This window comes from Pelmatolapia mariae, linkage group LG13 (assembly GCF_036321145.2).
Source record: "Pelmatolapia mariae isolate MD_Pm_ZW linkage group LG13, Pm_UMD_F_2, whole genome shotgun sequence".
Taxonomy (NCBI): domain Eukaryota; kingdom Metazoa; phylum Chordata; class Actinopteri; order Cichliformes; family Cichlidae; genus Pelmatolapia; species Pelmatolapia mariae.
In genome coordinates this window covers 9,776,991-9,799,750 of record NC_086238.1, presented here as the reverse complement: position 1 = coordinate 9,799,750, position 22,760 = coordinate 9,776,991, and the positions used below count along the sequence as shown (strand labels likewise).

Genomic DNA, 22,760 nt, shown 5'->3' with positions numbered 1-22,760 from the left:
CTTTCTTGGCCACCTCTGTTGTGCAAATCAGAGGGGGAGTTAATTGGTGAAAGCTTGCTTATAGTAATGAGGAGGAATGGGAGCTGATGCTAGGAGCTCATTAACCAACACATAGCGATAAGGTTGTAGGAAAAGTTATTGTAAATGCACAAAAGCAGGGGAAAAAAACAGTTTGGGGCTACAGTAGAAGCAAAACAGCTGAGACTGACAAAAAGATCCCATGCACGGATATCCAGTTATCTGAACAAATGGGCATGCACGCCATAATGGCATCTAATTTTCCAGAGAGCTGCAGAGGTTTCCTGTCAGAATTGCCAGGTGCTGTGTTTACAGAGACCATTGCTTGGCAACACATTCCAAACAGCATTAGGATATGAGGGCAAGGGAGCCGCGGTGAGTTGAGTGTTGGGTCAGGTGTTATATAGATGCAGACATACTGATACTGTTCGTCGAAGGACCTGGGCGGTTCCTTTCCTAACACAGGGATGAGTCATTTTTTCTGTTTGTGTACAGTAGGTCCCATATGTGGCAACATGTGGGTGGGTGGTGGCTGGGGAGGTTAACAGCTCACTGGTAAATAAGGTCCAGAGTCCGTTCTCGGTGAGATGTTTGCACAGCTAAAACGTCATTTATTGCATCACGTCACACAGGAGTGTCAACAACAGAGTGAGACCGTGAATGACCGCTGTAGGACAGAATGTTTTTTCGTTTTCCACTTGTGCTTGTGCAGGAACATTCGATTGAACAGGAACGTCTTGTTCTCTTGTCTTAGTCACAGAGCATAATCGCTTGTCCTGGTTCTTGGTTTCATTGCTTAAACTTGATCAAGTTGAGCAATGCAACAAGTTAACTTGGGACTCTTTGATCACAAACCATAACTCTAACACCTTTTAGGCTCTGCAGCTGCAGGGACTCATTCGCTCACAGTGCACTTACATCTCTGCATCTTTGCATGCATGCACGTATCAACCCTCCCACCCCCCACACCACTGACTAGACACAGCCAGCAGGTGGTGCTGTCTTCTGTAGTATCACTTTGTTTTCTTTGGCTTAAAATGTTTTGGTTTTAACCTTTAGCGCCATCCTTTAATAGCAGCCACCTAACTGTATGGACAACATTTAAGAGTAAACACTCTCACAGTGCTGCTCCCTGTTAACCTCCGTGATTCTGTGCTGCTTTGCAAACAAGCGAAGATGAAGATGAAGTAGATGAAAAGATGAGTCCGTTTCAGATTATTAAGATACACATGATTACAAGTTGGGAGCGGCACACTTCTCTCTCTGATCTCTGTGGTTGTCTTACCAGAGCATTATCTGCAGTAATGGAGTCAGATCTTCATGGACAAATCCCTTTAATGTCATCCACAGCGCCCAGGGGAGACCACCCTCATTGGGAGAAGGGTGGTGGGAGCTAATTTCAACCCACACAATAGACTCATCTCTAAGACTGCCTGGTTAGATCACACCATCTTTTGTGTGCGCGTGTGTATGTGCATGTGTGCGAGCTCGCACATATTAAATAGAAAACTGTACTGTCTGAGCGTTGCCACTCTGGGGAATTAAGGTCATGTTTTCATGCCTCTTGAATACTAATAATTGAAGATTGGAGCTTTCCTCTCCATGGACACATAACAGTCTAATAAGGGTCTTGATCAGTCAGCAATACATCCAAACCTTCTGACAGAGGACACAGTGTTCTCAGCGATAACATCATGCAGTTAGATGTGTTAGGAGAAAAATATCAGGACATGATCTTATGTTTTGATAGAGTATCGAGCCTTTGTGGTGGAGCCATCCCTGGCTTGCTCTGTGCCTCGCTCTCCCGCACAATGATGTCATCTGTGGGAAGGTATTTCTCTCAGACACAACCTGTCTGCTCCTTTTAGGGGCCACAGTAACTCGAGCTGCCTTGAAAGTCTGGAAGCGAGCACTGGTCACTCGCAGACAAGGGCGTTATTTATTTTTTCTGGAGGAGATTCAATACCTACTCCCGCTGCTTCATGGCTCCGAGATTCATCTGTGGTACAAAGCACTTTCCCTCCAGAGACACACAAGAGGTTGTAAGCTCACTCACTGAGTTTTTTTGGCAAAGCAGATAGTGGTAGGTTCTATAACATGATTAGTCATTGTTAATGGATATAATCACAGAGATCTGGGATGGCTAAGTCTCTTAAGCAGACTACCGGCTGTGTTTCTTCTGTTAAGTGGACATTGTGAGTGTTCTCTTGCAGTGTCACGAATGCCTACTTCTACTTTAGTCTCTTCAGTTCTCTAATATCCATGTATATATGTCTACTATTACTAGACTACTTATTTTATTTACAAAATTTAGAGATCTGTGGAAAAAGCCTGTTGCCCCTCATTTCTTTGTATTTTGTGTCCAAGGAGCCTTTTTTGCAGTTTTTTTAAAACTGGTCTTGTGCAACAGTTCTGACTTTCTGAAAGTCTTTCAAAGTTTCTTTGTTTTTCACTCATTTTCATTCCAGTCCCCATACCTGACAATTTTCAAAGGAATGCCGTTTTTGTTAAGCCATTTAACACTGGCCTTTTGGTCAACTCAAGCATAAAAATGTACCTAACAGATGAACCAGTGTTGTGTCTACACATAACAGACAACTTAGCAAACAACCAATTTTAAATTGTACCTTTAGGTGCTTTGTTACTAGCAGGCTGTCACAAAAACACATATAAGTTTTCATTCTTTGAATACTGAGGAAGAAAACACAGTTTGACAGGTATAAATGTATTTTTGCAACAACAAGGTGATTTCCAAAGAGCCATTAGCTAAAAACTTGTCATATCTTGCCATGGTGTGCAGTGTGTCCTTAAAAAAGTTGAGGAATCTGGACAAGTGGAGGACAAGAGAAAAAGTGAGAGGCCTAAAACCGATCCCACAGGACCCGAGAGATGCATCTGGCCCTTCAGCTGATCATCAGAAATGGTCTCAGTGAAAGATTGGCTGTCAAGAAGCAATTGTTAAAGAAGGGAAACAGGGATAAGAGGCTGAGGTATGCAGAATCACACAAAAACTGCACTGAAAATCAGTTCCACAGGTCTCATGGAGTTATGAATGCAAATTTAAAGTTCTATCAATATGTACATAGGAATTCAGGAGAGAGGTACAGTCGGTGTCTACAGCCATCTGTGAAACGCGCTGCAGGATCTGTCATGGTTTGGGGATATATTTCAATCAGTGGTGTCGGGGATCTTGTCAAAATGGATGGAATTACGAACACAGAAACGTACCATTAGATTTTGATCGACCATGCAAAACCATCTGGAAAGAACAACTTTGTTTTTCACCATGACAAATGACCCCAAACAGCCTGCCAATGCAGTAAAAGTATACCTGGATATAAAAACACACGGTGGAACACTATCAGTCATGGACTGGCCTCCCCAGAGCCCAGACCTCAATATTATTGAAGCAGTGTGGGATCAGCCTCACAGAGAATGGAACAAAAAGCTGCCAACATCCAAAAAAGAGCTTTGAATATTCATAGAGAGTTAAGAGAGTTGACTTTCAAGCTCGCTAGAATTATAAAAACTTTGTTTTCGCTTGTTTCAATCAATCACTGCATTTGTGTCCTGTTTTCAAGATTTTTGCAAAGTACTGTATGTGGTTTCATTGTGTGCATTTCAGTATATTTGACTGCCTCAGAGGGTGTTACATGTGGAAAACCTGAAAAGACAACATCTGCTTTCAAATGGTTCAATTGTCACACGGGATTTCTTAGAAAGAAGGAAAGGGTGGAGATTCTTTTGTAAACATGTCCCGCAAACATTCAGCTGCAGCACAATAACAACTACTACGTGGTGGTTATTAGTGTCGCATGTTTGGAGCAGGCTTTGTTTTTCCATGTGCACTGAGAGGCAGAATCCCCGTTAAACCCCAAAAACACCCTGTTGCCACAACATATTCGAGCACACTCAAGTGGAAACTGCAGTGAGCATGCCATACACTTACAAACAACCCCAGTGTCTTTGGCCATTCAGCTTTTTTCATGAACTCCCTCAAGATCTTAAGATTCTGTGTTTGAGGATGAGTCACCATGACCTGTGAGTTGGGAAGCCATAGCACCATTGAAGAGTATGAGTCAGCACATCAGGAATAAAAGCACATTAAAACAGACGTTACATAAGTATTTATAGCTTTAAATAATACTTAAACTTTGAAGGGGTCGCGATACCAAAAAGAGCCACGTCAGTAAAAGATGGCACTTCTTACTTTTAACAACTTGATGAGAAAGAGCTGAGAAAGCCTACTCATGAAACTATATTTAAAAAAACGACAACACCAGACATAATATTTAACATGCAACACTGCAACAAATCCTTGCTTGAAAACATAGCCATGCTAAAGCATTCTGAGTTAGAGTGCAGCAATCGACTGGCTTAAAAGGTTATGCGAATCAATACAAAGTTGTTTTGGGCACCAGCGCTATTATATTAATGTCATCCTGAGAAATAGGCACTAGCTTAGGTGGCTTGTCTGCCAGGCTGTTTTCCTTTTTAACTCTGGTCAAGGTTTCCTTGTAGCAATAAGAGGATTTCTACTGGCAGCTTTTAAACGGCAGGTAATGGTTGTGCTTTAAAAGGGAATTTGACCGGTTTCAACAAGCAAACCCAGGAAGTATTAGCTATGTTTAATTTAGTACAAAAAGAAGTCACCCTTTTTTCCATTCCAGCCTCGCAACAAGCTCCGATGGTGGTGTAACACGCGGAGCGGGCAACCTATGGAACTGAATAAACTGAATTAATAATGTTCGGAGTCCTCGTGAGAGCTCCCCTGTGACTAGTGAGGTTTCTAGTTGTGCAGTCAAGGATGACACAGAGGTTGAAGTGGTCACACATTTACTCAGCTCTCTCCCTATCCCTCTGGCTTATGTTCTTGCCAAGGTCAGATACTGCATTGCATAATAATAATATTAAAAAAAAGAATCTCTCGCGCTCTCTGTCTCTCTCTCATGCACACATACACACACGCACACGTATGCAAACATGCAAACTATGCAACAATGAGGGGAATAAGAAGCCAACTAAAAATAGTGCTATCACTGCAGCCATCACCCCAAGCATTGCACCACCACTCTTCACTTCACATCTCATAACTTAAGACTCCTGCTTTGGATATAGCCAAGAGTTTGCTTCCTGAACTGTATGTAATCTCCAAGTTACACATGCTTTAGTGAGCATAAACAACCACAAAGGAATGTGTGCTTTAGTATTTCAAACAGGCTTTTTTTTTCTTTATTATTTCTATTTTATTTCTGCCAGTGGCTGGAAAACCACCTATGACACCCACAAAATCTCTTTGCTCAATGCTCTGTACCTTTCTTCTGCCTCTTCTCTCCTTTCTTTCCCCTTCTTCTATCATCCCCCTCTTCTCCACCTATTTCCCATGGCCTCAGGGAGCTGTTAGCTATCTGGATGCTGGCGCTCTATTGTGAGCACTCATTGATTGCCTCTCTGCTCCCCACAGCCAGTCGGACTAGTCAGCATGGGGCCCGGGCTGTCTGCCTTACTGCTCAGTCAACATACACCATGAAAAACAGAAGAGAAATGGAGAGTTCAACCGAGACAGAGAAACACACACAAACACGCAGACAGAGCGAGAGCGAGCATTTATAAAAGGCTGTCCAAGCTTCCAGAGTCCAGCAGTCATATCATCTGTTTTCTGTCCTCTCTCCTCCTCTCCCTTTCTCTCTCTCTCGCTCTGCTCCTTGTTCTTCTCACAGCCAGAGACAATCAATGGTGTACTCAACCAGACTTCTCTTGTCTTGTTTTAAAATAGTGCTCTTCTGCCTTTTCTCTGCAGGAGACGATCCATTTACTGCCCCACATCTTCTCTACTTGTCCTGAAAATTAACCCTTGTCTCACCTCCTCTGGATTCAGTCACCCGGTCAATCAATTAAATCATTTTCACACACAAGCATTTATTTTTTTCCTTTTTTTAAAAACAGGATATTCGGCATGTGGGTTTAACCCATGGTTAACCCATGACTCATACCGGGTTGTGGCAACTAATTCCATTTTAAATATGCAATGATTTGTCAGATATTCTTTAATCCATGCTTGCAACCGATCCAGGGTTCACTGCACCTGTCACCTCAAGACAGCTCCATGGGCTCCAGGCCCTTGTGACCCTGAATTGGGTGGTTAAGAAAAAAGTGAAAAAAGTGAAAAAAGCTGGTGGTCATCACGCAGAACAAACAATTTAAAGGCTTAAAGTGGGCTTTGGAAAAATTGTGATGGGTGTTTTGTGTTCACATGAGGTCTGAAGCATTTTTCTACATATATGGACAAAGTGGTGAAACTTCATGGGATTCTTTTCTTTCTACTCCCACTTTATGAAAGGTTAATGCAATAAATAACGCTAAACAAGCATCCCGAAGGGTCACTGCAGAATTTATTGGGAGAAATATCCTGGGATTGCCTCTAAAGTACTGGAGTGCACTGTTATGGAACTGCTAGTTGTATAATTGCATGTCTTTGTTAGCAAAGTAGCAGAAAGCTTGGTTAGGAGCAGGGTCAGAAAACACATTTATGCCTTACACCAGTGGAAAACATTGTTTTGTCTTTGTCCTGTGAAAGACGTATCAGTCATTCTGTCAGTCACTCAGTCATGGTGGCGACAACAGGGTGGCATATAAACCACCATCACACCTCTGTGTGAATGGGAGAGCTGATGTCAGCACAACTGAAAATTTCCCTCCATCATGTAGCAACATGAAGCCCCAGCAGCATCCATCACTCCCGGCGCTGCCTCTATAGAGAGGCGCCTTGTCACCAGCAGAACGGTGGCCAAAGGAAATGTACATCATTTCGTGTTTGAGCACGAGTTGGGAGCCGAGGCTTGCCTTGATGTTCACTAATGTTTAAAGGGCTAAACAGTTTTCATATGTTAATTTGATACACTCCAACACAATGCAATATGTATTAACCTTGTCGAAGCATGCTTCACTGCGAGTTCTCTTTGTTCTCCTTTGATGCATTCGTTCAGGCTTTGAAATGCTGCGTGTATGAAATTATACACAGAGCCAAAGTCAAGCCGAAGTCACCCCACCTATAATCCATCCATCTTATTGGCAGCCATCTGGCTATATTATTTGGAGAAGCTGAGGCGCATGCCTTACCATGAAAGTGAGGACTTCTGACAACAAGCCATTCTTTGAACTGCAGAGTGCCACCGAAGAATGACCCGACCAGCTGCAAGCCCCCCTGACACTCATAACAGGGCTTGTCGCCTTGAGTTGGTATTAAACAAAGCGTTGATGGATGATCCAGAACGGCTAATATTACGATCAGAATAAAAACTAAATGGCAAAAGCCAACAATAGATCTGTCAGTTGCTGATCCCAAGTTCTGAGGAAAGAGTAATAAGGAAACCTATATTTGTCTTCTTTTAAATTGGAGAAGGCTCAAAATGTCTGACAACACGACGGCCTGAGGATTTCAGGAAAAACACACACACACACACACACACACACACACACACACACACACACACACACACACACACACACACACACACACACACACATATATATGTGATTTCTCAGATGTGAATCACAGTGTTAACATCAATATTACTGCTGTAACACGACAGGTGAAAAACATCCATAACAGAAGCGGTGTCACCACAAAGACAGGGGGTCATCTCAATGAGCCATTTTTAAGGGGGGCGGGAAATCACATCATGAGCTTACAGCTACAGCATTGTGACATTGACTGTTCGCCCAATCTCCGTCTAAGAAACTGGCCCTCTGAAATAAAAATGAGTGACTGCCAGAGTCGGTGATGTCACTGGCCACATTTGTCCCCATCAGTGTGGATAGCTGCTTCGACCAGAGGGCTGGGGTGTCCTTGAGACACAGTGTGATGCAGACACCCAACCAACCCCCTCTCTCTGCAGATACCCCCGTTTAGGGCTGTGCTGCATCAGTGTCAGGAGCCCTGCAGGCAGGAAGCTAAAAGGATGGCAGTCTCTTCCTTCCCTTCAAAAAGGAAAAGAGCCAGGGCCGGGAGCTGCTGACAGGAATTTGACCCCTGGATTGAGGACAGTGTGTGAAGGGAAATTGTCAGTTACCTTTCAGAAGCCCTGATCTTGTCAATCTTTATCACCTTTACTGATAATACTGGATTTATGCTTATCACCGACAAGAAATACACTGTTTGGAAAGCATGCATGCAGGTCTAGCTGTGCTATGACTAGCTGGGACTCTGCTCTTTCTTTTTAATTTTCTTCACACACACACACACACACACACACTGAAGACATCCTGTATGTAGGCACAGCGTGAGGAGTGAGTGATTCTATCTGATGCACCACGAGCTGACCGGCCCTCCCTCTGGGCAGTTCAGCCTCGCCAGAGTAGGAAGAGAGGGGAAGAGCTTGCGTGCTGCCGTGCGCGCGTGTGCGTGTCGGGAGGAGAGACATTGTTCCTTGACGTCACCGCTCAGCCCAGCCTGCCGCTGCTCTCAAACATGTCTTTGTTATTCTGAGGCTTCCACCAGAGACCGGCCGTCTGCAAAACCTGGAGCCCGGCCTGCACAACTGCTGGAGCGGAGTGCAGACGGCACATAGGCTTCACACATGGGAAGTTATTAATGAAACGTTCAAATATAAACAAATAATAATAAATAAATAAAAACGTATTTCTGCAGTTTAATGTTATTTATTACTTCAAACAATATTTAATATTCTGCTGGAACTGCTGTGACTGGGATAATGCTTTATGTTTAATAATAATAATAATAAAATAATAATTGTTCATTAAGGCTGGTTTTTGCTCATCGTAAATAACACTTCAATAAATATATTTTAATACACATGAAACTTATAATAATTAATTAACTAATACGCTTAATTAAATTGTTCACTGGCAGAAAAAAATAACTGCAAGTTATTTAAATGACCGATTACCTGTTAACTGTGGGGCAGGTCCCAAGAGAAAGATATGGTCAACTAAACAGTAGTTTCTTACTGTGTCTTGCTGACTTATAATACACATCCTCTTAATATAAGTTTAATTAATCAGGTAACTGGGAGAAAAAAATGACAGTTATTTAAGTGACTGATTACTTTTCAAACCAAACCTGCTCATTATTTAAATCAGAGGTCCTCAATCTGTGGGTCAGGCCCCACTGGTGGGCAGTGTTGGGGAGTAACGGAATACATGTACCGCCGTTACGTATTTCGAATACAAAATATGAGTAACTGTATTCCGTTACAGTTACCGTTTAAAAAGGTGGTATTCAGAATACAGTTACTTTGGTGAAATAAATGGATTACACGGCGGTACTTTCCTGTTTCATATTGTCGCGGGTCAGGACTGTTTGGGTTTGTTTGACAGCTGTTCTGTTGTTCCAGGCGGCAGCGTTACGGTTGCCATGGTTACAGGGTGACGCGCTCTCTCGCTGCGTGTTTCCTGGGTGAGAGAGCGTTTTTTTGTTGTTGTTGTGCTAAGCTAAAAGGCAGAATGCTACAGGCATAGCCCTAAAGAATGTTGCCTCATGGGCAGTGTAGTCCGTGCTGCAGCGAGAATGGACTGCCATACACGTTATGTGTCTGTGAGCGAGGGAGGGAGAGAAAGGAAAAGTCCGAGCTGTCACGGAGCAAAAACGGGAGCTGGAAGCATGTAAATATAATAATAACCACTGCAGCCAAGAAGAGTGCTTGACGAGCCCATTTGTAAGTAAGCTATTAAGACTCGACTGTACACTGTGTTCGTGTTTTCCTCCGGAAAAAATAAGTTCCGTTGGAGCAGCCTTTCAACGCCTCTCTTTGTCTCTGGCAAGCAAAGTTGACCCAGACAACAAAGTAAAGCTATTTTTCGGCTACCAGCCCGACACGGAACCCACCGTATTAGCCAGAGGTCCCTTTACTACGGTTCGGAGCCGCGGACCTTCAGTAACAGTAATAAATCACAGCAATAGTACATTCACGTAGTTGTAAACAACATGATAATATATTAAGTAATCCAAAGTATTCAGAATACGTTACTCTCATTGAGTAACGTAACGGAATACGTTACAGAATACATTTTGGGGCATGTATTCAGTATTCTGTAATGGAATACATTTTAAAAGTAACCTTCCCAACACTGCTGGTGGGTCATAAAGCAACTGCAGGTTGGGCAGAGATGAACAAGGGAAAGCCATAAGCAAGTGTTTAAACGACCCCATCAGAGTACCTCCTAATAATAGCTATATTAATAGTGCTAATAATAGCATATTTTACTATATGTTTTTGGAATTAGCGTCAAATGTTATGTTTTCCTAACTTGTCGACTGACAGCAGTACGGGATAGAACGAAGTGTCCAGTGTTGTTGATGTGATGATGTTGCAATGCACTCACACAGAGGTGTTGCTGCTTCAGCAATGTTGTTTATCATTAATCGCCTAGATAAGACTTTCATTGCTGTGGAAGAAAGAAGATGAAGAGCTAATTTAATGACACAAATTGGTTATGCAGATTTAAAACACACTTTAACTGAAATACAGCAAAATTCAAACCGTTCTGATAATGCATGGATATTGGTTTGACTTGTACAGTGTCTGCTAATTTTTATTTGTTCTCAAAATAGCGTCAAACACGTTAGCTAACTAGCTTAAATCATTAAAGATTATTAGCTAATTTTAACCTTCTGATCTCATAGTTTGCTGGTATATCGCTAGATGCCAGTCAAGAAGCTGATGTACTTTATTATTTTAGCTTGTTAAAAAAAATTCTGTTCCTTTTCTGGTTGAATTGGACTTCAGTGTTTGTTTACAGTATAGCTCCAGATCCAGGTGACAGCAGGTCAAAATGATGTTACCTGTCTATGTCCAGCAGTAGCCTGTATTCAGTTTGAATATTGCTATGAACTGACGGATTAGTTTATGTCTTTCATTCACTGTAACATTGAACTTTTGGGTGACGGCACAAAGACTGAGAGAGCAGGATGAAGACAGAGAAAAGAAAGAGCAAAAAGAATCAGGTGAGAATGGACATGTGGTCAAATTCACAAAAATGATAAAGCTGTAGCTTCCGTTTGTCCACATTCATTAATGATGATTTCACAGAACACGGCAGTGTGCTGTACTGTTGTAGATTGTGGATCCCCCACTTGCTCTTGTGATTATTATTATAAGATTATATTTTTCCTAGTTTCTTGTTGAGTGAGGAGGATGGAGAGTAAAGACAGAGAGGTTGTACAAGAACATGAAGAATGAAGGAGCAAATAGTGACGTTAGCTGGAAAAACTACAATTATTTTTCACAAAGTAGTTTTTCATGCATTTCACAGATGCTTTGCGTGCTTTCCAGTAGCGCACTTAAAAATGCCAGTGGGCGTACTAGACAGAAAATATTGATATGAATGGCAGCATTTTATAAGATTCATACCACTCTAAACATGGCTCGAACAGGATGGCTGCCACTACATTGAAGTGACTGACTACAAATCATTTCTCCACTCGTGAAATTCGGGTAGACGATGGTCTCTGCTGAGTCTGCATAATAAACAGAGGGTTTGTATGAATTCAAAAAGTTTAATAACAATTTTAAAACAACTCTATTACCAGCCTGCTTCATGTACAGGTCTATGGTGTTGCAGAGTGATTTTCCAGTGTCTGTACTGATTAATGCTACTTTAAGTGCTTGATGATTTGGTGGACTGCCTCTATGTGATTAAGAGACTGAAATAATGTTGTGTGTGTTTCTCATCTTATCTGCTTTGCCACAAATACTTCTTTAACTTCATTAACAAATGAGCCTTAGCCTCGGGTTTGATAACTAAAGGCTCCACCCTGAAACGGGCAAAAAGGGGTGGATTGGATTGAAATCTCTGGTTGTTCTTAGACACTACAATAGGTCATCCAACTAATGAGCTGAGGCCTCCTAAAAGTCTGAACCTAGAATCGCCCCTGAGTGAAGCTAAAGTGAAATGATTTAAAAAACAAACAAGTAAATAACCAACAAGTACAGTGTCTTGCTGACTTTTCTTCAATTTGAATCCTTTCTCAGATTTAACGATGATTTAAGATGTGGGGTTGTGAGGCATGACCTGTACTTAACCTTAAAGCATAATGATAATAATAATAATAATAATTAGACAGTTATTAAGAGATTTGTTTTCTCCCTTATGCACAGGTGGTCACACTGGATGTTTGACTTGGTAGATTTTTACACCCAATGCCCTTCCTGATACAACTCCAAAGGGATTTGTGTCTTTTTCTGAGACTGAACAAGGGACTGTTTGCTTTCTCGGCAAATGTGTAAACCACTACACTATAAAGGCACTATAATATATAATAATAATAAAAAGAACAATAAAAAATGGCTAATAAAGTTAATAGAGTTCACACCACTACTGCTACTAACAACAACAAAACAAAAATAATTACTAGCTAGTTAATTAAGTTGTTTTTTGATAATAACGTGAATAAATCTGTATCTCAGATAAGCTTACGGTGTTGCCTTTCATGTATATTCCTATCATGTTTTACTAACAGCTATTAAACTCACACAATGGCTGAATTAGCAATTAACTCCTGGCTCGGTTACACAGTGCAGCTCTGAGGCATCACTGCTGTAATGACACAAAAGCAGACAATAGCCGGAGCTGCCGGCTGCAGTCCGCTCCAGTGTGAAACGTGCCGTTATCAGGCTGTTAGCGTCTACTTACGCCTTCACACCCGGGTGTCCTTCCGCGGAAAGTCTAGGTCGCGTTTTCACGCCGGCCGCCGAGCACGGCTCTCTCTGGTAACTGAATAGCCAGTGTAATCTGACACTTCAACTTGCCGTGCTCTACGATAGTTGATTCAGTCACTCAGTCACAGCGTCTTCGGAGCTCTCACGTCGTCTTTGTGGAAGGGAAGCGAGTGAGCGAGGGGAGCATCGTAAACACGCGGTTTGGAGACACAATACGCCGCTTTGCCGCTCGGGTCCGAGCTCAAAGTAAGTTTCGCGCCTGGTTATTTTTTGTGTTACACAGCGGGGTTTTGAACGTGTGTTTGCGTGCGTGTGTGTGGTTTTGCCTCCCGCTGGACAGATACTACCTGCTAACAATAGGGTGACCTCCTGGAAACCTTTTAGCAGCCGCTGAGAGTCTGGTGCCAGCGGGTGCACGTTGAGCCGAGCCGGAGCTCGTTTACGCGGCGTAATATCCAGACTGTGCCGCGTATCCCCTCTACCTGTGTAGTTACGCTGGAGCGACACGTCTAAAGTCACTGGGTCTGTAGGATAATTTCGTGACGCGTGTGTACATTATTCTTTAAATCACTAGAAAGGAATGCGCTAGTAAGTCAGTGATTGCAGGTCTGCATGTGTATGTGTGTGGGTGAATGTCTCGTCTCGGTGGATCAGCTGATGGCTCGTTTGATGCTAAACTGAGAATGTGTGTCACTTAGCTAACAGTCAGCAGTGTGCCTGGGCTTGTTGACTCCCTTCAAGGCTATTATCCGCTACCTGTTGTAATGCAATTAGTAGGCAAGTCCATATGCTGCCCTGCTCTGTTCTGCTGAACAGCACATGTCATGCAGCTTCAGTGGTAATTGCTATCTGATAACACTAGTTGTGTTTGCTGGATGTACTCAGGGATCATTCAGAGATCAGTGGCTCAACGTGTTAGGTCGTTTGGGACCTTTGCAGGGGCACCTTGTGACTCTGCTAGATAGTTTACTTGCACTATATGTATTTGTGTGTATATGTGTGTTGCAGTGTGACTATTACAATTAAGACAATGCTCAGGTGATTTATAATAGCTGTATGCCTGCACTGGAGCCTTGCAGTGCACTCACATCTGTAATGGTTCAGTATTAGCCTGTGCATCTGGCTTGCTCTACATTAAACTATCCCCGATAGAGAACAGCATTGCCACATTTACAAGCCCTTCTGCAGCGGAGTGTGGATGAGCAGCTTTGACTCAGTGCAGGCTTCTGCCTTAAGTCTGGTGGACCCTCCCCGTTAAATTCCTCCTGTCTGGATGTGAGGCCAGTCTGGGCAGAGCGGAGAAGAGGGGGGCTCACGATGGGAGGAGGAGGAGAAGGAGGAGGTGGAGACTGCTGCTCTTTCATTACCGTGCACCCTGCTACAGGACAGCTGAACTTTGAGAGAGGGTGACAAAAAGGGCCCTTCACTTGTTAGTAAGGTTGAAGTTGAAGGGAGCGTGATTGGAGCGGATCATCAAATTAACTGCAGTTATAATGTCATCATGCTTTAAACGCCCAAAAGCACCAGATTCCTAAGAAATCTGACACAGCCTCGCATAAAAGTTGATATTACAGGCTTAAAAACAGTTACTGGGTTCATTACTGGGGTATTGCATTGGATTGCAGGTGTTCATATTATTGTGTCCACTCCCTATATGTCTCAGAAAGTGTATAAACAGATTTTGGATGGGTGCACCCTCCAGTGTCTCCTTCCTGGGTAATTTAAATTGGTGATGTAATGAAATTGTTTCAGCAGCAACACTTGTCAGCTGCACCACATTAATTAGTGCTGTTTGCCCCCCCCTTCTTCTGACAAAACAAAGGAGCATTAAGTCATCTCACCAAAGCATGAAAAGGCGGCACAGTCATTCAGAGTAGGTTACCTGATAAATTGTGAAAGAAAGAGGGCAAGGAATTAAAGCCATCTGCAACTGTTTGAAACTTGGAAGTGTGTCTGTTTGTGTATGTGTGTGTTCGTGTGAGTTTTCTTTCCTTCTGTTGTCCCTCATGGGGCCTCTCTGCAACCAGCCAGCCAGCCAGCCAGCCAGCCAGACTGAGAGACAAGACAGAAGTGTCTGATTCACTAAACAGGCTAAAAGGCTCCAGCATACACACTTTGAAATCAAATTTTTCTTTTTCTTTTTTTCTTCTTCTCCAAAGTCATTTAAGATGGTGCTGGACACAATTGCAGGCGTGCTCTCTGAGAATGGAGTGCTTGGCTGCCTGTGCAAGAATGTGAAGGCGATCTTACTGGAAAAATAGTGAAATTTTCAGCAGATAGAAAGACAACACATGCACTGGCCCCGCTACAAGTTGCAGCAAAACGGGAAGAAAAATTAAGTTTGCATCCAACAGCGTGTTTGATCCTGAGGCAGAATGTGGAGATTATTCTCTTTAAGCTGCAGCATTAGCCAATATTGGGGAAAATATTGGGAAATATGTATCCTTTAAAACCAAATCTGTTTAGTATCAATCGGTCTTTTCTGATAGTTTGGGCTGCAGAAAGTTGCAACGCATGCTTAAGTTGTACAGTTGTTCAGTCTCACATGCTGATTAGTCACAGAAAAGATTAAGGTAGTGAGTTAACATTACCCCCTGTCATTGTACCTCGGTAAAGCAGTGAGGTAATGCTGATTAGAAACACGTAGCAGGAAAACAACTAATTACTTGCGTCTCAGTAATTAGCTTTTTGTTACTCAGCAATTTACCAAGTTGCACCGTCTCTGCCGCTGTTTGCTGTGTGTGTCGGCACAGCTGCAGCCAGCTAAGTGCTTAAAAACCTGGCGAACGCTAATCAATGTTTTGACAGCCTGACATTTCATCTGACTGTTCCTGTTGTTCGAGGACTACTGTGAAATACTTGCTGCCTGTTCAACTTGACACAGATTCTTGTAGTCTGGTGTCTCACCAGCAGCCCTAACCCACCCACTCGTGTCCAGAGCAGAAGTCAGGCCTTGTTTCTCTCTCTGTCTCTCTCTCGCTGTCTGTGTCTTGAGTGCGGTTCAAACTTGGCATTACTTGTCATCTAAAAACCCAGCCTTTTGTTTTTCAATGTGCCTATTTTGGTCTTTTTAATAAGGGAAAACGTGTGTTGCCTCAGAGCGTTTTTAAAGACTCGCTCTGAGACTAAGAGCTTAGAGGGAGTTAAAACCTGAAATATTCAGTTTGAGCTGAGGTTGTGCCCTCTTGTCAGACACTTAACTACTTCCTAAATGTTGTTGTAATTCTACCCATAAGTCTACAGTTAAGCTCCCTTCAAGTTAAAGCCTGGTAATTGCAGGCTAACTAATTCAGAGAAAATGAAGCATACAGCAGATGTAACTCATCCTGCTGACAGAGTGCAATGACATCAGTTCAGTGCAGAAAGCCAAAAGTGGACCAACATGAGGCGCCGGGATTAAAAAAACCCTCAGTTCCACATGCCTGTCACCACTGTTCTTCAAACTGCCAACCTTACGCTGTGTTTTGGGTTTGTGGCTGAAGAGATCGCTGCTTTTAAACTCCTGAGTTGCTTGAGGTAGGCTGGACAGTCAGCATGACTAATGCTGAGTCCTCGAGCAAGGCACCGAACCTCAAGCGGCGGTGGCGAGCAGCATTGTTTGGCTAACGACTGTGTAGGACTGTAGCCGTGAGCCCGAGCGGGCATGCAGGAGATGTTTATGGACGTCAGGTGAAATGTTTTGCACGTGCTGTCATGAATGAGTTGCTCTGTTTGCTCCTGTTGGGTTTAATTTACTTTCATGTTAGATCGGAAAAGAACTAATACCATGTGTGCAGTGGGTAGGTGGAGTTTAGCTTCCTTGTTTTCTCTCAAGACTAAGTCGCCATAGTATTAACAGATTGAGCTTTAACATGGCAAATGGCGGGGGATTGCAATGAGGCTTTGTTTAATCGTGACCACTTACGCTGATCAAACAGAGGGAATTAGAAATAAAATGCTGCCTCTAATGCAATCCTGCTTCAGATAAAGGCCTGTTACCTTCTGCATTTGAGGTAAATAAAGGCTCTGGTTACTATGAGGAACTACAGCGGGGATATAATTTTTCCGTGTTGTCCTTGCTTTGCCTGTCAGTTGTTTCCTTGTTGACAGATATCGGTTTAATATAGACAAAACACCAGCTTAACTCCTCTTTCTTAAGAGCCGTCATTTCAGCTCTTGAGCTCTGCCAACATCAGGGAGACGCAGTCCTCTAAGTGCTTTCTTTTTTTTCTCTCTCTCTCCCTGAGACGAGAGCGAAACAAAGTGCAGAGAAGGTGAGGAGAGCGAATAGGGAGAAGTTGCCGGCCCACCCCTGTCACCATCTCATGCATGTTTGATTTAATGTTCTTTGAGAAACGAGTGCACAGGACGTCACAATGGCCGTGTCCTGTTCCCATCCGCCGTGAGAGAGCGGGGACCCTTGAATCATAAATGACACCCGGCCTCATCAGGAACAATATGAGAGTCGGAGCCCGCACAGGAGGAACAAAATGTTCCCTCTATCCATCCATTCGCCCCAACGCCGCTGCATGCACTCAAGACTTCTCACCATCGCGAGCAATTACCCTCACTTTTTTCCTCCAGCTGATGAAATCCTCGCAGAGAGCCCGTCTCAGCTGCGTTTCTGTGCGTCTGTGTTGGCGAAACAGGGAGGGGGCGGGGAGGGGCGGGAGGCAGCGAGGAAAAGAGATAGTATGTGTCTGAGTGAGTGGCGTTGGCGTGTGTCTGTTTGGCTTGTAAATCCTGTTTAAGCTAAACAAACTCATTGTCTTCATCCTCCAACTGTGTGCTCTCAGCCCCCCCGCCCCCTTCTCTTCCCTACTTTCTCCTCTACTCTTTCCTCCTCCTTTGAGTTGTAAGTACAGTCGCTAATTACTCCCCTCTCCCTCTTCACGCTGGGTCAGTGGGTTTACAGTTTTGGCACTGATCTGCTGTGTTTGCCTTGCTTCTCTTGATACTCGAGCACGTCTGCAAGCCTCCTCCAAGAGGTCCTCACACCTTGCACAGTGTCCCACGTGGGTTCATTTGCCAGAGAGCCACTCAGGTCTGCGCTCAGACTCCCTCTCGCTATCTCACGAAGCTTGTCCTGCGCTTCATTTCATGCCAGGTGCTGGGCCGACCGGCCTGCTGGGCCCGCGTCAATATAACCTGTTATGTTTTCAAGCAACAGCACCTCATCTCGAGGAGGATTCCCAATGATAGGAATTAATTTTAGATACAGTTTAGTTACCCCCTCCACCCAGCGTGTTGCAAATCTTTCTAGCTTATAGGCCATAATGAATCATTTTCTAAAGATAATACACCACATGCTGTGTTTATAATACCATTTGTGCTATAAACAGCGCCTTGTCTAGTCGGCACTGTTGTCTCTCAGAGTGCACGCTGATGCTGATTTTCTGGTGGAGGTTGCGTGGGAGATGCAGAGTGATGGCAGAGATTCTATGAAGGCGGTCGAATTGTCTCCCAACATGGCCTCCAGGGATACATACTTCCTTGTTTTCTGACAACGCAAATTAACTGGGATGTTACTAATGCAAAGGGACAGCATTTATTCTCCAGCTCGCGGTGTGGGTTATGAGGCTGCGAAGGAGTCGTGCAATATCTGCTCTCACGCAACGCCTGCTGCTTACGCATGCAAAGAGCGCTGGGCTGATAACGTGGTCAATAGCGAAAAGTGGCATTCGTTTTTCTTTGCCGAGGTGCGGGCGAGCAATAAAAATGTCATTCAGCTTTAAGGGCGGGGAGTCGGCCGTACGCTGGGGTTTGATTTTCCAGTTTTGCCTTTTGGTCAGTTAATGATGCCTGTTGTGGTTGTTATGGAGAGCCTCCTCAAATCATATTGGCATATAATCGTGAGCCTCGCTGCTCTAATAAGGCTGTTTTCTTCCTATTTCTCAACGTTGCTCAGTGACAGAAAAAAAAAAGAAAGTCTATTACAGTGTGCAGTGTGTTTGCCCGCTTATTGCCCTCCCCTCAGTTTTGACACTGGCGGTTGAGCCAGGCGCTTTCCCAGGGTTCTAAGGACTGACATCCCTTTCATTTTCCCGCCTGGGCGGCTCAGATAAAGGGGCATATTTTAAACCTCTGTGTGGATACACTAACTGTAAAAAGAGACGGGCTGGTGGGCCGGGGCCGAGCAACAGCATTAACTTCACAGAGAAGGAGAGGGATGAAGGGAGCAATGGGATGATGAGGAGTGAAGCAAATAAAGAAGCAAAGAGTCTGAGTCCACATTATTAAACAGTAATCTCAGCAATTCATAATAAATGGTTGGAAGCACCATAAAAGCTGGCTGCAGACCTGACTTTGCAAATATCACAAACATTATCTGCAGTCCTCCTGCAGATAACCCATCTTTCTTGTTTAGCGCTGGTCTATTACAGGGGCAATGTGTTTAACCACTTTTTTTCCCCTAATCTACCCCTGTTGCGTGCGTCCTCCCGGCACACCAAAGCCACGGTGGAAGCCGTCGTTTATCATATCAGTAATGAGACCAGGGTAATCGTGTGTATTCCGGAGACAGCAATGATACACTGCTTGGCGCTTGCCAGGGATCAGCCTCTAAACAATGTTTATCATTGTCTCCCAGGGCTCTTTAATTATCTGGCAAACATTATTGACAAACCAACGAGAGTCCTTGTGTTTTAAGGATGCGGGCTGCTGTTCATAAATATGTGAGCTTGAGTAAAGCGATTTATATTTAACATGCTTGTAAATATTGTTAGTAAAAAGGCGATAATATTTCTTCAGTCAGCCGTGTCTGCTCCAGTCCCAACATCCTCCCGTTACCTACATGTTAATGATCTACCAGAGTTATTATACGGCTCAGCTGTATTGCTCTCACAGCCGTCTTCCAGCCTTTACTTGGCAGCTCCAGCTGAGTGGAGGCTGAATGGCATGTGTTGACATTGTTAAAGACGCACGTGAGGACCTCACACGTTTCATGTCTGAGTCAAGCAAGGGGCATGTTGGAAAAGATGGGGTGGGGGTGCAGTTTGTCATATCATAGCCTCACCTGCAATATCTTGAGGCGGTTGCACAGTGTTGTGCTCCGGTCCAGAGATGATGTCTAAGTCATGCTGGTTAGTGACGGTAAACGAGAGCAGCAGATGGACCAGACTCTGAAATATAAATTTAGGACCAAACTTCACACACACACTGCCATCTTCTTTTACTTGTCACGTCTCCCTGGATATCAAATCAGCATAAATGTATAACAAGAGAGAAGGGATGTCTCATTGATGGGTGCATGAAATCACCTTTGCTGTGCTGTGTGTTTGTGAGGGAAATGGGGGTAGTGGTAGTAACAGTAGCAGCAGCAGTAGAGGTGGCTTGGGGTGAGGTCCTGCCCTGATTTTCTCTGGAATTCCTTTGTTTTTGGAAGCCAGAATGAGTAGAAACCAAATCTGGGTAGCCTGAGGGTCTCTCCTTCTTGAGTATTCTCCACGCATATCCCTCTGCTGCCATCTCTGACGGCTTTTTAGGGGTAGCTCTGTTTTCAAAGCTCGCAACAGCCAAGGTGTTATTCACCTTCCAGAGAAAGGAGAGGGAGAGAGGCAGGCAAAAAAAAAAATCAGATGACTGCACCAGGAAAACCATCTCAGGCCTGGAGGGACCGGCGCTGCTCAAACATAAATTTTCTCCATGTTTCAGACACGGAAATGAAAGTCAAATGTAGAGCCTGTCACTCAGGGCACAAAAGATACCTTCCAATGAATATGGATGAAAAACAGAGGGTAAGAAAAAGCACTGTCTTTACTCGAAAACTAATAATGGTAAAAAAAAAAAAAAAGATGTTGCAATGATTGCCTTATGTTTTCCACATTTAATGATTCTCCTTTGCAGATTAATAAGCATTTTTAATTGTGTTTTATGGTTGCTGGAAGGGCAAACAGTGCTTTAGAAATGTTGTCAGCTGCTCCTGCGAGCTGAAAATTTGACCTCACATTCATGGCTCATTAAATCTGATAAACCATGGGTAATGGTGTTAAAATTGTACAAAGGTATCTCCATTTACTCTGTACCACAAGTTTTCCGCGACCAGATCCTTATCTGGTGGGCTGTCGCTTTAAGTAACTAACTTCCACAAAAGCAGAGCTTTTCCCTCTCGTTTGAAGGGGGCTCGTGTTGAGTGAGGGGGGAAATGAATAGGGTTGTTGCCTACCTCTGTTGAGCCGGCCTCATTCTTCCCTGACCACTGGAACGGTGGGTGGGTGGGTGAAGGGGTGGCTGGCTTGAGAAAGGGGATGTAGAAGAGGAAGGGGGAATAGGAGAAGTGCTCGGAGGTCTGGATCACGTGAGCTGTTATAGTGTTCGTGCTGGTCCCTTTCAGGCTGTCACAGTAAATCTGTTTGACTTGTCACTTTCTAAATCATTACAAAGGCTAAAAGCCTCTCTATTGGATTGTGGTGGAAGAGGGGAGGCAGCAGGTTTCCTTTGTGCCTTCTTGACGATGATGATAATCAAGTTTGTTTCTGGCCATCCTGCTGCGCGGCTATAATTAGCTCCCTTCTTCTCTCTTCTCATCATCTTTATCGTGTGTTGCTCCTCAGAGTGGAAGCGAGTCGTTGTGTGGAGGTCGTGCGTTGACTTTTGTGTAGCGGTGCCTGATTGAAAACTTGTAGTTTTATCAGGTTTTTTTACTGCACAGAGACGAGGCTTGTGTGTTGCCTCATGCAAATGTTTATTTCTCAAAATGAGCGTGAGGACCTCCTGTTCGTCCCCCAGGTCAGTCGGGGTCAGCTGCTGGAGGTATGTCTGAACTTGTAGCATCTCTTTCTGCCCAAACTGGTTTCTGACAGAGATGTGACGGAGTATATCTCGTCCTGCTGATGAAGTCTGCAGGAAGTGACATGCGAATTCCCCCACCCCTTTCTTCTTCTCCTGTTTTCTTTTCCCTCCTCTCCTTTTTCATGCCATCCACCTCGTCCTCTGTGCTCACTCTGTTCTCTCCCTTTTTTGCCCCTCGCCTTCCCCCTCGCCGCCATCCCTCGTTGGTTTGTGTGCCAGCAGCACTCATGCCTGGAACAGAGCGCCAGGGCAGACATCTGTCGCACAGCGTCCCTGATCTGATCTGTGGCTCGAAGCATCGGGGTCACGAAGAGTAGCAGCCGCCAGTCCAGACACAGTGGGAGACAATCTCAGAACTCTATCTCTTGTGTTTTGGTCTCCCAGTGTCTTTCTCTGCGTTTCTCATTAAAATTCACACTGCACACAACCAAACACACACAGGCGCCCTCACACACACACACACACACACACACACACACACACACACACATGTCTGGTTTGCTATCCTCGTGGGGACATCCCATTGACATAATGCTTTCCCTAGCCCCTTACCCTAACCCTAACCATTAAAAATGAATGCCTAACCCTTACCCTTACCCTAAACCTAACCATAACCTAATTGTAACCCTGACAGTAAAACCGCATTTTGAGTGTGAAAATTGCTTTCAACCCCGAGGGGACCTGGATTTTGGTCCCCACGGTGCAGAAAGTCCCCACCAGGATAGTAAAAGTCAGATTTTGGTCCCCACCAGGATAGTACGAACCCGTACACACACACACACACACACACACACACACACACACACACACACACACACACACACACACACCAGGGTATTAAGTTGTTTGTTGTCTTTATGTGAAGCGTCTGTCCTTTGGACTGTGTGGCACTCAGTCAAGCTGGGCTGGCACCGTCCCATGTCTTCTGATAACGCTCTTCCTTAGACTCACAGGTGCAGGCAGGAGGGAAATGTCAGTTTTATCAGGTTGTTCATCAGCCACGATGATGTGCACTTGATCTGAAGGGAGGATTTTGACAGTTAAACTGGCTCTTTGTGCCTGGGGCAACGCTATTAATGACAAAACCAATGACAGAACGAATAAAAAGGCGTTAATTGCGGCTGCTCGGTTTTGTTAAAGAGAGCATAAGTGCGGATTGACACACACAGCGTCTGCCAAGTTTGATACATCGCATACCTTCTTGAGAGATTAATGCCTGCATATTGATCCCGCTCACTGTTTTGACATTTATTGGTGTTGTAGTAGTGCCCCCCCTCCCCCCACCCCAAAACA

At 44.1% G+C, this 22,760-nt stretch overlaps 1 protein-coding gene across 4 annotated transcripts in view; it reads left to right on the top strand.

Annotated features, from left to right (window-relative positions):
* The first annotated feature begins 12,722 nt into the window (after positions 1–12,722).
* Positions 12,723–22,760, top strand: part of zmiz1a (zinc finger, MIZ-type containing 1a) — a 108,413-nt gene continuing 98,375 nt past the window's right edge. For 2 of the 4 annotated variants that reach the window (XM_063491218.1, XM_063491220.1), the window contains exon 1: positions 12,723–12,944. The gene's annotated coding sequence lies outside the window, so the exon portion shown is untranslated. The remainder of the gene's footprint in view (positions 12,945–22,760) is intronic. The other 2 variants (XM_063491217.1, XM_063491216.1) reach the window with 1 other exon arrangement.